A 16,006-nucleotide genomic window follows, 5' to 3' on the forward strand; every position below is an offset into this window, starting at 1 on the left:
AAATAAAATAAGCTATATAACCAATGTATTGTCTCAGTGAAACATAATATTTTCTTTTGTACTCTGTATGAATACCATTTCAACTTTTGCTCTTGAAAAATTCAGTTCCCAACACAAGATACAAAAGTAGCTATCAATTTTACCCGTTACTGTTAAACTGTTGTTCAGCAACAGTTCAGCTATGTATTTTTATATTGATGACTTTTATTCAGAAATTATTCCCAATACCTAATTATTTGGAATTTATTTCACTTTGTGAAATAAGGATTGTAGACCTGTACATATTTACTCGTATTCAAATTTACTTTTAAGTAAGATCCTTTGTCCAATGAGCCATAGTGCTAGACTGTCTTGTCCTTAAATGTAGCGCTTGCCAGTGTTTTGTACAAAGCCAACAATCTGTTGCTATGTATAAAAAAGTCATTTTACACTAGTATTCCAACAGTATCCTAGCTGTCTAGGTAGCTTAAGGCAGAATGCATATTTAGGGTGGGGTGATAGACTTATTTTGTCACAAGGTTTATTATTTTCTAATATTGAGATATTGAGATTCTTCAATATACACATTTTTTACACTTACAGTTTTTCAGTTGGAGTGAGAAAATGTGTTGGAAACTATGTGCATGTTCACACTATGTAAAGCCTAAAAAAAGAAGTGACTGAAATGAGTTCTTCAATGAGACTCTTAAAACAGAATTATTTTCAGATTCACATGAAAAGTGTCATAGCTGCTTTAGTGAGTAGCATACAGATGCAGCCAAAAATATTGATACCTTCCACTTTTTCCCAAAGAATCCCAATTTGCCATGAAATAAGTTGAAAGTGACACAAGTCAATGGCATCCACCATTTTTTATTCCATAGCCCATAGAGCAGACACTTTGCTTTTGATGTACAGATAGTCCCCGCTGAACTATGCTAATTGGATCCAGAAACTCTGTCATTAAGCAACGCGATCATAAGTTGAAAAATCACATAACCATCTCTCTTAGCAACAGCAGTTCCAGCAGTCCCAGTTACTGTAGTTAAGGGAGGACCATGCAGGTTGTTAAACAAGGACCTCACATGATTACAATTTGCAACTTCCTGGCTGCTTCCCCATTGACTTTGCTTGTCGGAAGTTGGCAGGGAAGGTCACAAATTGCAATCATGTGACTGTAGGACACTGCAACAGCATAAGTATGAGAGCCGGTTATAACTACCACTTGTTCAGCGCCTTTGTAAGTTTGAATGGTCGCTGAATGGGTGGTCATTAAGTGAGGCCCACCTGTATGACTTAACATAGTGTTGTAAATAATAAATGAAAATGGCATGGACATAATTTTTGGTGCCCCATACCTAATATTTTGTAGCACACCCTTTTGAGGCAATAACTGCAATCAAGTGCTTTCTATAGCTTTGAATAAGACTTCTGTATTTCTCAACTGGCAATTTGACCCACTCTTATTGAGCAAACTGCTCCAGTTGTCTTAGGTTTGATAGGTTCCTTCTCCCAATTGTGAGTTTCAGCTCTTTCCATAGATGCTCTATTGGATTCAAATCTGGACTCATAGCAGGCCACCTCAGAACAGTCCAGAGTTTGCTTTTCAACCATTCCCGAGTTCTCTTAGATGTATGTTTTGGGACATTATCCTGCTGGAGGAACTACGATCCTTGACTAAGACAAAGCTTTCTAACACTGGGCATTATGTTTTGCTCCAGAATGCCTTGATCATCTGATTTCATTGTGCTCTGCACAGATTCAAGGCACCTGGTGCCAGAGGCTGCAAAGCAACCCCATAGCATAATGGAGCCTCTCTGTGTTTCACATTAGGAATGGTGTTCTTTTCTTTATAAGAATTGTTTTTTCTCCCATGAACATAGAACTGTTTTGATTTACCACAAAGCTCTAATCTTGTTTCATCTGTCCAAAGAACATTTTCCCTGAAGGACTGGCTTGTGGCTTGTCAACATGCATTTTAGCAAACTCCAGTCTGGCCTTTTGGTGACTGTCTTTCAGAAGTGGGGTTTCCTGGGTCTTCTACCATGGAGGCCACTTTCAGTCTGAGAGCAACATATGGTATGACTTGATATTATTGTAGCTTGATCCTGGAGGTCAGCCAGGATCTGTTTTGAAATTTTCCTTGGTTCTTTCTCCACCTTTCAAACTATCAGTCTGCTCAATCTGGGGTCAATTTGCCTCTTGTGGCCATGTCCAGGGAGTTTGGCAACTGTCTGTGGACCATAAACTTCTTGATAATATTAGCAACCATGGTCACAGGAACATGAAGCTCTTTGGAGATTGTTTTGTAGCTATTACCTTCTTCCTTTCCTCCTCAGATAACTCTCTGCTTTTCTTTCTCTTGTCCATGTTTGCTGTGCTGCACCAATGACACAAAACACCTGAGTATTTTTCTCTATTCAAATAGGCTGAGTGACTATGAGAATGAAGATACCTGTGATACTAATTAAAGTAAATAACTTGCTTGAAGCATCATTAAAGTCCAATAAAGTCTTTTAACTTTTAAGGGGTACCAGTAATTATGTCCATTCAATTTTCATTTGTTTTATTATTTTCAAGAATATGTAAGTCATACATCAAAAGCAAAGTGTCCACTCTGTGGACTATAGAATAAAGAATGGTGGAAGCCATTTACTGTATTTGTGTCAGTTACAACTTATTTCATGGCAAACTCAGATATATTTTGGGGGAATGGGGATACCAATACTTTAGGCCATGTCTGTAGAAGTGCTACAGTTTTGAACTTTTCTAAACACTCCTTCCAAATAATTTCCACACAGCCCTCATTACTATCCACTTAACTTCTGAACATCATTAAATGAAATGTATGGGCACTTTTGAATTCATCCAGAAGCCAGTAATAAATTTTCAGTACTGGAGAATTGTGAAAGTGTAGCTGAAATGGTAGATACCTGTTAACATCTGGCCATTATTTTTTTGAAGCATTTTCATTCAAGATGTAGCTTTGGATTCAGCTTTGGATTCAAGTATTATCTCATACAAATATTACTATTGCTATGAATAATTCTAGCAAATTATATTTTTTCCAGGAAACAACATAACTAACATATCAGTTGGAACTACTTAAGAGTTTTCAGCTACAGATGTTGCAGAATAATAATAATAATAATAATAATAATAATAATAATAATAATAATATATTAAATGTGTATGTCGCCTGACTCTCAACTACTCTGGGCAGCAATAATAATATCCGCTTAAAAAGTCTGGATAGTGGACATTGCAATACCTGGAGACAGCAGAAGAGAAGAGAAAGAACTGGAGAAAATCACAAAATATAAAGACCTGCAAATAGAAGTGAAATGACTGTGGCAAAAGAAAGCAAAGATAATACCAATAGTAATAGGTGCCTTAGGGTGCAATCCCAAAACATCTGGAGCACCACATGAACACCATTGGCATTGACAAAATCACCATCAGTCAATTGCAAAAGGCACCTTTAGTTGGAACAGCTTACATCTTGCGACAATACTTTAATATTATTAAATATTATTAAACAACATCTGCCTATCCCAGGTTCTTGGGAAGGACTCGATAGGTGGACAGAAATGCCAAATCTAATCTAACAATCTGGCTGACTGTGTGACCAACCATAATAATAATAAAAGTTATAAAGAGAATCTGATTCTAAAAAGTATTTGAAACTACAAGCATTCTTTAGGAAATCAGCCTTTATTGGAACAAATAAATACCATCTCATTTATTTGTTCCAATAAATACTATTTACCATTATATATTTATAGGTGTTTTTCCCAACACTGTTTTGTACTATATTGTTATTCCTTAATACAATCTATTCACAATGAATCAAATATAAGACTATTACTTTTTTTAGTCCTACTTCATTGTTACTTGTTTTTATTTGATTTTAATTAAATATATATCCTGCCTTTCTGTTTGTATAAGTATTCAATACAGCTTACAACAATTAAAATTAAAATCCATACAGTATAATTAAACTAATTAGCAATTATAAGCTTGGTAAAACAGTTTTTTTGTTGTTTTGTAATTTTCCAAATTTTGAGAGAATGGAGATCAAATGCATGTCCTTGAGGAGAGCATTCCATAGCCTAGGAGCCACACAGAAGAAGGTCCTCTCCTGAATACTAGATGTCTTGGTTTCAGGCAGTATAGGGTTTCTTTTGCTTATGCCCATCAGCATAATTAAATTTAACAGGCCTCTTTTTATTTGTTTGTTTATTTGATTTCTATAGCCACCCATCACAAGTGACTCTGGGCAGCGTGCAATCATAAAAACATAAAACAATTAAAACAATACAAATAAATATATACGGTTGCCAAGTAAAACTATTGCCATAGATGTTAATATAACCAAGAAACAGGTCCCTTAACACCCTTAGGCCCCAGGCCTGGGCACATAACCAGGTCTTCAAGACCTCACGAGAGGCCAGCAGGGTTGGGGTCATCCTAATCTCTGAAGGGAGAACATTCCAGAGGGCAGGGGCTATGGCAGAGAAGGCACGTCTCTTAGTCCCCGCCAGCTGACATTCCTTGGCTGACAGGACCCATAACATGCCCAACCTGGTGGACTGAATTAGACAAGTAGAAACAACTGGCAGAAGACAGTCCCTTGGGTAACCCAATCACAAGCCATGAAGGGTTTTAAAGGTGACAACCAGCAACTTGAATTGCACCCAGAAGTACATTTGCAACCAATGCAGCTCATGTAGCAGTTGTGTTACATAAGTCAAATGTCTGACACCATTTACTATCCATGCAGCCACATTCTGCACCAGTTGAAGCTTCCGAATGCTCTTCAAGGGCAGCCCCATGTAGAGTGTGTTGCAGTAATCCAGATGAGAGGTCACGAGGGCATGAGTGCCTGTGAGCAAAGTCTCCCAGTCCAGGAATGGGCGCAACTGGTGCACAGCCCTAAGGTGTGCAAAGGACCTCCTAGTCACGGCTGCCACCTGCTCTTCTAGCAGGAGCCGTGAGTCCAAGAGGACCCCCAGATTGCACCCCAGGTCTGTCTGGAGCAGTGCCACCCATCCAGGACTAACAATGGGAAAACCTTGTCAGCGGAAGGCCCAAATACACCAAAGCCACTCAGTCGTGCTTGGGTTGAGTTGAAGCCTATTACACCTCATTCAGACCCTTACAGACTCCAGACACTGGGACAGGACATACACGGCATCATTCCAATGGCCCAGGGTGGAGATATAAAGCTGGGTATCATCAACATATTGATACCTCACCCCAGACTGTTGGATTACCTCACCCAGCAGCCTCATGTAGATGTTAAATAGGAGAGAGAACCAAGCCCTGGGGCACCCCACAAAGTAGGAAGCACAGGCTGGATCTCTCCCACTCCATCAACACCAACTGAAACCGACCGTGGAGGAAGGAGGAGAACCAGCGCAACACAGTACCGCCCACCCCCAACTCCCGAAGCTGGTCCAGGAGGATACCATGATCGATGGTATCAAAGGCTGCTGAGAGGTCAAGAAGAGCAAGGATGGCTGCACTGCCCCCATCCCACTCCTGCCAGAGGTCATCTAAGAGTGTGATCAATGCCATCATAGTCCTGTAACCCAGCCTGAACCCTGACTGAAAGGGGTCCAGATAACCCGCTTTATCCAGGGTCCTCTGCAGCTGCTACGTGACCACTTTCTCCACAACCTTCCCTAGAAAGGGAAGGTTGGAGACTGGATGAAAACTGTCCAGACTGGTTGGGTCGAGCAATGGCCTCCTGAGGAGACAGCACCCCACTGCCTTCTTAAGAGCCAATGGAACCACCCCCTCTCTCAAGGAATTATTAACCACCACCTAAATCCAATCACATGTCCCCTCCTGGGCAGCCTTAACCACCCAGGAGGGATACGGATCTAACACAGAAGTGGCCAAGCTAACAGCTGCAAGAGTCCTGTCCACTTCCTCAGGTGCAACGGGATCAAACTCCCCCCAGTTAACCAGCCAGACTTAGTCCCCATAGCCTCCACTGGTGCTGCCCTAAAGCTGGACTCCAACATAGAGCAGATGCAAGCGACTTTATCCACTAGATGCATAGCATATTCCTCACAGCGACCCTGTAGTGAAACCTAGTATCACTCCCTCCAGGGAGGGACCGGGTCACCTGAAAAAGGGCCGCTGGGTGACTCTGCAAACGCAGTAAGGGCAGAGAAATAACCACATTTCACTACCCTTACTGCCACAAGGTAGGCTCTAATAGTGACTCTAGCTTGTGTTTGATTGTCTTCATTCCCCGTCTTCTGCCAGTGGCACTCTAGGTGTCTCAGCCCTCTTTAGTTCCTTCAGCTCTTCTGTATATCAGGGACAGTTACGGGAACTATGGGCAGAGAGAGGCTGCTCAGGCGCCTTTTTTGTTTATGCCGTCAGCATAATTTAATTACCTAGAGCTGAACTATTTATTTAACTCACAGAAAAAAAGACCTCTTCTTAGAACATATCCACAGTCTGGTTTAAGGAATCAGACATGATATTTTAGAGTTCCTCTGATAACAAGAAACATGATTGACTTCTTGCTTTGTTTCTTTTATACCAAGTAAGCCAGTTGGTCCATCTTGCCCAGCCATTCGTGGCTGAGAGAGGTTCTTTTGCCATCTTTGCTCTTTAATATCTTTAATATCTTCTTAAATGGAACTGTGGACTTTCAACATGCAAAGAATGTCCTTTATGTAGTGATTTGTTACTGTCTCCCACAAGCTTGCTTCCCTAAAAACCAAGTAATGGTCATAGCTACTTAAAGGATTGTGAATGTGTTTCAGTAGGAAACCCATGATACTCATGATCCCGTAATATTTTTTGAGTTAGAATCTTTTATTGCTTGAAGACTAGTTGCTAGATTATTTCAGAAAGATATAGATTCTAATTTCTTCTTCAGAAGTAGATTTACTATGGGAATTCCAAACCAGTGACACCAGCATGCATGTGGACCTCTCCTTGGTTCACTCAACACTCCATAACTCAACTGATTCTATTTTTAACTGTTGTGCTACCAAAGCAGATATTTTTAAATGGGGAAGCCCTCATAGCAATTATAGCACCCACAATGCATTCTCAGAATTGAAACTGTATCCACCTTTCAAAAAGTTTGCAGCCCTCTGATTTATGTGATGAGCAACATTCTGAAAATCTATTTATTCAGTATTAAATACCCAGTAATTGTCAGTTAGTTGTTTCATTTAAGGTTCTAAACAGTGGTACAGTTGTTTTTACTTGTCATTTGCTGAGAAAGTTGAGAATGAATGTGGAATGTATGCATAAATGTTGAAAATAATATTTTCATGATATCTGTGTGGATTAGCTGCATAAATCCATTATATCCCCAGCTTTACTGACTTGTTTGATTTATGTTTAAACATTCTTAAAAGAATTTAAGAGTGCTTCTGTAGGCCTTTAAACAGATACATATGAAAAGAAGGGCCACTTATTTCATCCTTCTCTCTCTTTGCTCAGTGATTTTCTCTCTCCCCTCTGTTTTAACACTTCTAGCTCTGTAAAACCGATACTACCTCTCTGTGATAGTGATGCAACTCTGTTCTTGATGTCTTATTATTGTATGTCAGATTAGTCAAAGCAATAAGACTCCTCTATTTGCATTTCCACCTTTATAGCCAGTGTATGCCACATCAATTTTTGTTTAATATAATAAAATATTAATTTAAAAAGTAACAGAAAAATAACAAAAGGGCATAGATACAGCTAGCTACAAGAAAAAGAAGGGGGCAAAGACTTTAAATATTATTACCATAAAACAACCCCAGAAAGCTTTATTTATTACTTACATATTACTTGAAAGTCCTTTTCTTTGTTCCTTCATGAAAAATACTATTTCACATTTTTACAAACAACATATATATCCACAGCCTCATTGCTACAAGTTAGGGTAGAGCTGTGCAACAATTCTTGAGGCCTTCCCAATGTGCACAAACTACATATCTTGATAGGTTCCAAATGCCAGGAGTATAGGTAAGAGTCTAAACTCATGTTAATGATCCTATGGATTTTAGCTCCAATGTAACAATGATAGGACAAGCCCTACAATATGACTTAATGTTTTAATTTCCAAATTCCATATCCAACAGCAACACAATAACAATAAATTCTTATTAAACATTAAATACTGGATTTTTTTTTTTAATCTTCATGAGAACTAAGTTTGTGGATGTCTGCAAGGGGGCAAGGAGAGGCAGATGAGGGAATATGTTTTATAACATCATCATGCAAATGCTAGAACTAATGCACTTGTGTCAGACACCAGAACATATGCATATAATTCTGACAATTACATGATAATGTTATAGCAAGTGTGCCTCATTTTGACATTGTAGTTTGCCAAAAATGCTGCTGACCAAATTGAAGACCAAGATACATATGAGAAAATTTTACCCGTAAAAAGATAACAGAATGGGATGACCAAATTTTTTAAAAAAATCTAATAGATTTGCTTCTGTGGGACATTGGCCTCTTATAATATTGTTATTTTGGATCAACTTAGTTATGTGGAGAATTTAACTTTTCATGTCTAGGGGACAAAATTCCCAGCTGCACAATCTCGGAAGCCAGTTTAAAATTATGTCTAAATCTAAGAAATGGGAAAACAAACAAACAGAAAAAAATAGGTCTCGTGTCCAAACTTAATGGAGGCACCAACACTGAACTAGAGGAAGGATATCAGGTCTTTCTGCCAGATATAATTGGGCTAGCTAAAGTGAAGTCACAAGGAAAAGCTTTTATAATCTTGATGGAAGGTATGTCATTAAAAATATCTCATCTGGTAAAAACAGCATTGCATACCTACAGAAATATGTAGGAACTAAATAGTTTAACACAAGTACAGACCATAAATTTTCATTACTGAGATATTTATCTGAACAGGAAATTAACTAACATATTTGATATACCATTCAATATTACTTTTTGGAATTTTAAGTGTATCATTTTTAATAGTTCTTTAATTTTCTCTGATAATTGGCCAATTATTATTTGTTTGAATATATTCTGTAGGTTAGGTTTCAAAGTCTAAACTTTCCATAGAAAATATTCATTCACCATTTAATTTTGTTAAGTTTTGCAGGAATGCTGTGAAATGCTTCCTTGTTTTTTTGTTTTTGGGGGGGAGGGGTTGGTGGGTTTGTGTTTTTTTTTTGATATTCTAATATTGATTAGACTGAACAGAAGATGCCTTTGGGGTTACACTGATTAAATTGATGCTAGGTTTTGGAATATATCCTATACATGCATTCATATGTACATAGGGGTGTGTGTGTGTGTGTGTGTGTGTGTGTGTGTGTACATTTAATAAACCTCTGTTCAGATTGTTCTATTTTAAAAAATGAATTCAGAAGCATGAACTTTTTGGTTTTTGCATGTAAATCAATAAATTAAAGTAAATAAGTTAGAATTATAAAGTGGTTCATAGGTCAGCAGCTTGACTTATCTTTAAGCTAAACAAGATCAGAGTTGGTTAATGCTTGGAGAGGACAATGCCCGATACATCCTTGACTGCTAAGTCAAGAAACAATCCCAGAAGAATGCAAACCACTTCATAACCATGAAGTCACCAGTATTTGAGCCTGATTCAATGAATATTTTATCTTTTCTATATTGGGGGAGGGTAGAATATTCCCATTAGAAACTATGTTCTTCTGTGAATTTCTTTTTCCTTTTAAGAAAAAAAATTCTGTGGTGTTTAGGGAGATGAGGGGGGTGAGGCTTAATGGCACTGCTTTTCATCAGCTGCACCAGTTCTTTGGAACAACCTTCCAATGGACATCCAGGTGGCTACCACCCTGACTGCCTTCAGGAAACTGCTCAAAACAGAGCTCTTCCAGATGGCATTTGGGCCTTGTTTCCATCTTAGTTTTGGTAATTTTATTTTATTTTATTTTATTTTATATTTTCATTAGTTTGTGGACCTTATATTTAAATAATTTTTCTTTACAGTCTACCGTTTCTTATGTATCTTATCTATAAACCACTGACAGTCTTTAGGGATTTGGTGGTCTATGAATGTCATTAATGATGATGATGGTTATTGTTGTTACTATTATTATTATTCTAGCGACATGGTTTATGTGTATAGAATTCATCTGGCCCATATGCATGTTGGACCAGCACTTTTTAAAGCTTATTTAATTTTTCATTCAGTTCTTTCTCCAGTAATACTATAGATATTGTACATGTTAACTACTGTTTTCATAACTTAGAACAAATATTACACTTTGCTTCTAAGGTATAAATAGATGAAAGGAAATATAGAATTGAAAGCTAAGAAATTGTTATGCTCAAGCAGATACCATCCTGCTTTATTCCAGTGCATATCATGAAAAGAGTGTTCAGAGGACCAAAGTACAGCTTTCATAAGTAAACAGCATATGTGCATGGGATTAATCTTGTCATTTTATTCGTCTCTATTGGGGTAATTCATCTTAATATTTTCAAAAATATTTTCAGAGTTACATGTTATACACCTTGAAATATTTGAGGTAGCAAGAAGAGGGCTAGAATGTCAAATTCAAAATAGATAATTAAGAAAAATGTTGTAATCATGACCTGTTATGTGTTTTGTACATACAACTTTAGCTATTTGCATTCAGCACTCATCACATCCATTTGTGTATATAATGCATAGTGGGTGTTCTATACATTGCACCAAGTTTACTTTCACTTCCCATTCTTAGAATGTGCATTTTAGCACTGTGACAATTTGATAAGAAATGTAGGAAAATTAGCTATAAATGGTTTTCCCTTTATTCCAGTTTGTTACATTGAATTAATCATAGCTGGAGCTTCTGATATTTCAGCAGTAGAGCTTTAGTGCAGCAGAACTAAGGAACAGGCCGCAGTAACTAACTGACTTCACAAGTCTCTCCATGATTCCATTGACCTGTCAAGCAGATTTTTAGTGGTTCATTGAGACTTAATGTGCTGGGTCAATACTTTAGGACTTTCTTCTCAAATAAGGATATTTTTAGTGGTTTAGACTGCATTCTTACAAATGCTTGGAATTAAAGTCAGTAATCCATATTTTAAAATGATATTTATAGGCTTGTACTGTTGCAGGATTGCAGCTGTAATTAAGATTATAGTACTGTCATGCATGTATCTTACATGATTTCACAGTCATACTCCCCACTAATTTCTCATTTCAAGCTATATGAAATACATATTTCATTTATTTTGTTCAATGTTATTTTATTTTCACATGAATTCTGTGGGGTAAAACCAAAAAAAAGGTGAATGCCTTATAATGAATTAATGTAATATCTGAGTGTTGGGTGAGGCAACTTTGACTAGTAGCTGAAAATCAACATTTTAATATTAAAAGTAATTTTGTCAAGAAAAGTAAGCAGAGTAACTAATTTAGCATGGGATAATTTAAGTAACTAACAGTCATCAGACTTCATAATTTTCTAGGAACATGCTGAAAGAATGTCGAATGTGAATTCACAGGTACTCTAAATTTGTCTTTGAATGTTAGTGTCTCTGTGTTTTGGGAATTGATTTTTAAAAGTCAAACCATATGTCCTGTGTCGACTAGTAATTATTCCTTTTGTCAACAGGCAATATGATGAAGGAGGTTGTGGCAACTTACCGTATGCTGGGCTCGGCAGAGTTAAATGAGAAGTACTTCAGTGTTCTAATGGGCACCACATCGCATCTTGATTATGAAGTATTAGAAGGAAGGAACCTGGCCTTGCATATTGAGGAGGCACTGTGTGTCAAGACACACATTCTGATTTTTTAAAAATAGGGATTGCAAACATATCTACCAGTATTACCTGTCTGGAGCAGGCTTAATTTTATAAATTGAAAGCAATAAACTCTATGAGTTTTTTTAAAAGAATACTCTTTTTTTCCTATGTTTTTGAGGATTATTTGCTCAGATGAAAGTTTTTGCATCCAGTACAGAGAAAGGCTCTTCTGCAGGACCAGAAGATAACACTGGACTGTAAACTATAACTAAAACCCACTCATATCTTCTAATGTTGTTAATAAGGACAGGTTGCAAGAAAAATATTTAGTGGTTTTGCTTTGGGATTAGACATTTCAAAATGTGTTCTAGGAAGTTTCATTTGATGTAACACCATATGTGTGGTGATTGTATAGATCCTGCATTAAGGATACACCCTTGGTTCTAGACATTTCCATCAACACAAGTGGTCAGTGTCAAAATAACATCATGTTTTGCAACCTGTCAGTATATCACTCCGTAAGCACTTAATCTGTTACACAGGAAGTCTTGAAGAAGGGTTGTGACAACCAGAGAAGATCAGAACATTTTTAGGTTCATGAATCCTAAAGTCTTCAGAATTTTAGAAGAATTTGAAATTAAATCTCAAGGCCAGTACTTGTCCAGACTCATCTTTTGGCTTCTTGTTAACATTGAAAAAGTGAGGCACAAATAGAAGTGATGATGAAATGAAGTTATAACAAATTAATTTTAAAAAGCACTCAGTGGACAAGAGTGTATTTATTAATACTTAAAACAAAGACCTCAGTAAGCTCAAAGCTTTATCTACATTTCAAGTTCAAACATGTAAACTTAGTTTACTGATCAACTGTAGAGAGGGAAAAAAAAAGAAATGTGGTTGTGCACCATCCGCAGAGTTTCTGTCTCTCTGCTAAGTTTGTTTTCTCTGAGAAGCAAAGGGCCAGTCATTCAAAATGTTGTAGCTTATGATCTCTTGAAACCTTTCAGCAAAATCATTCCCCTTATGCTGTACTGCATGGTGACCACAGCTTTGGACTTGTGTAACAATAAAAAAAGTAGCTGCATAGTCCTATTTTTGTCATCAGTTTCTTCATCTTGTAACATTTCAAATCTTAGAGTTTGACCTCCTCACTGTACCATGATAATAAAGTAAAAAGCCCTCTCTGACCTGATGCTCTTCCTATTTGTTGGGATGGCAACTACAAAATCCCCAGTACCATGGCTGTTGATGATGCTAGCAGGGAATTCTGGGGATTGCAGTTCTAGCAGATTTTGAGGGCAGCAGCTTGGGAAGGGCCGCATAAAACCTACTCAACTAGGTACCTTGCCATTACAGTACTAAGAAGCAACAACAGAGTAATGAACACAGCGAAAACCAACTATTTTATTGAATTTTTTTTTTTTAAATGTAGAAATCAGTACACAGCTGTATTGCCACTGCCAAAGCTGATCTTTTGAGAAGCGGACTGCACTTATACATGTCCCTGCTACAGCTACCACTAGCATCCATAGTTCTGTTCCTATGATACTTCTACTGCTCTGTTTCCTCTACTTATGACTCTCAAATTGTGTGTATCTTTATCTAACTTCTAATTTAGCTTTCTCAAGAAAAAAAGAGCTTTCAAACACAACTACAATGTGATCCTACAAACTGTCTCAATCTGTAATAGGACAAAGATTTTATTAGAACCAACTACAATATTAAAAAATAGCCACCCTTTAATTGATTTTAATAGTGTTATTGCTATTTTGAGATCTAATGGATTTTTTCCCTAATGGATCAATTAAGCTGTTTTGATCTATTGGAGAAAAAAAAATAATGGATCAGCAGAGTTCAACATGCTCTCTATTTCTCCCATGAGACATTCTTCAAGAAATGTTTGGAGCAATGATTCTCTATTCTTTAGAGGAAAAGAATATATGAATAATGTTCTTGCTGAAGAAATCATTACAAATTTGTGCCTGATTTTATACACCATGGTGTTATGTTCTAGGATCAGATTTCTAATTGTGTCCATGTCATTAAACACAAGACATTTTCTTAAGTTGAGTGTAATTTAAATTTGCCAAGTTTATGCTTGTGTAGTTATGCAGTTACAGTATTGTCCATCTGATGAATAATTATTTGTGGCTGAACAGAGCATTAGCAAAAGAAAATTAAATGAGTTTACATTTTTCAGTCTGAAGAGTCTGATGATATTTGAAGATAATGTTGCTCCTAGTAACTATTTTCAATTTTTTTCCCCTTCATTTGTCTGTTGAAAACACTAGTTTACAAAGTAATCCAAATGTGGCATAAAAATTGTCTGACTCACAAAGAGACTATAAACCTCTGCAATTTGGAATAAGCATGGTGCCATATAGATAGAACCCCAGATTTCCTCACTGTAAAAACAATATCTCTTATAATTAACTCTTCTCTTTCACTGTTAAAAATAGTGGAATCCTATCCTGTGTCATGTATAATAGCGTTTATTAAACAGTATTTTGGGGTTATTGGCATTGTTAATAAAAAGATAATCAGTGATGGACAAATTTTCCTCAAATAGAGCTTCCTCACATTGACTAAACTTCCTAGTGCGTGGAAGTTTAGGAAATTTAGAAAGAAAAGTGTTTTATGAGTTTGATTAGCCAACAATCCTGCAATTTGCCATCTGTGATTGAGACAAAATTTGAAAATCAGCATCGAATAAAATTCTATATACTGTTCACACATTTAAAAGGATAGAGAAGCCAAGAATTTTAGAAGTATGCTAGTAGGATCATAATATAGGTAACAATCAAGTCTGGATTAAGACTATCCTAGGGATCCTGAAGACAGGATATAGTCTGGGAGGGATCAAACAATCCTCCCTTAATCAGTCTCTAGATTTTCCAATGTCTGAAGCTCCAGTCTTAACTGGAGTAAGATGAGCTCAGCCCCATAAACTGCAGAGATTGCAGATCAGCATTCACAGGACTCTATCTCAACTTCACTAAAGGGCACTTGGACATTCAACACAGACTGTTTCAGTGCAGCAGTTGGCACCGCAGGAGTTGCAGGATATAATCCCTGCACGCGGGGCCCCCGTGCTTTCCAGGAAATGTCTACAGCAATACCTTTGTCTGGCTGAATGACATTCAACCAATATTACTCCTGGACTTTCATTTTCTGGAATATTGCAGGGAGGAAATTCAGGAATAGAGATCCATCATTTCTGGCATATATCTCCAGCTATGGCATAGTTTTTTTTCCAGGAAACATGGCACACGGGTGAATTGTTAGCAGAAGGGTTTAAGACAATTGCACTGAAAGCTGTGCCTGGTGCAGGACATGGGAGACTTTACAAGGATTTAGATATTTTAATATCTGCCTCATTACAGGTTCAAATAACTAGTTTAAAACCATTAGACGAGTATGCATTGGCAGTTCTGCTTCAATTCAATAGGAGTCAACTCCTTTTGATTATTGTATACATTCCAGCCCTGCGCATATGATCACAAATAAGACATGTATGGGATAAAATAGATACCTATGTGGAAGATCTAGTGATTGCATTCCCTGCAACATATTTAATATTGGCTGGTGATTTTAATGCAAGAATTGGAGCAAACAACAAATCACTTTTGGCTAAATGTCACTACCAGCTTTTATCCTCTGTAATAACACCCCCTATTCTATGCTGCCAGTCTAAGGATGTATACAGTGATTATAGAGGGCTTTGCCTTGTTCGAACTTTTACAAAACTGAATTTGATAATTTTAAATGGGTCTATTAGTGATGATTACCCAGCTGAGTATACCCACTGGGCTGGTACCAAGCCTTCCCTGTTAGACTATGTTGGGATCTCTCAGAGTTTAATTCCCTATCTATCTTAGTTTGTAATCGTCAGTTGACCTGAAAGTGACCACTTTCCTGTTACTCTATGTCTGAAAATCTTTGATAGGTTGTTTTTACCTTCTTGCCACATTGCAACAGTGGCTGATGACCTTTGTCCCACTCTTGCTAATGCTGCATTTTCTCATAATACAATTGTTAATAACTAAATCTTAGCACCTAAACCAGCGTCATATTTATATCATATTACAGTCCCCAAATTCAGGAGAGCCTTATCTCTAGCCTGATTCAAGGTCTACCCCACAGCTGTTTTGGAAGGGAAATATAGGAAAACCCCATATGAAACTTGATACTGCCCCTGTGGCACGGGTGCCATTGAAACCACAGCTGTGTTCTTTTGTATTGTCAGTTCTACAGGGACATTCGCCACCAGATGATTACCTTCCTTTTATTTAAATTTCCAGGGCACT

The 16,006-nt window shown here is 37.3% G+C and overlaps 1 protein-coding gene across 3 annotated transcripts in view; it reads left to right on the forward strand.

The window, feature by feature from the left end:
• The window catches only part of SCAF8 (SR-related CTD associated factor 8), a 180,916-nt gene that overhangs the window by 78,263 nt on the left and 86,647 nt on the right, over positions 1 to 16,006 (forward strand). Inside the window, exon 21 of one of the 3 annotated variants that reach the window (XM_088142313.1) lies at positions 11,568 to 13,916. The exons of 1 other annotated variant lie outside the window; for it this stretch is intronic. The gene's annotated coding sequence lies outside the window, so the exon portion shown is untranslated. Of the gene's footprint in view, positions 1 to 11,567; positions 13,917 to 16,006 lie in introns of those variants that run through there. One more of the 3 variants, XM_088142328.1, reaches the window with a different exon arrangement.

This window comes from Python bivittatus, unplaced genomic scaffold (assembly GCF_059951505.1).
Source record: "Python bivittatus isolate LINGU-HERP-01145 unplaced genomic scaffold, Pbiv_v1 ctg000020_np1212, whole genome shotgun sequence".
Taxonomy (NCBI): Eukaryota; Metazoa; Chordata; class Lepidosauria; order Squamata; family Pythonidae; genus Python; species Python bivittatus.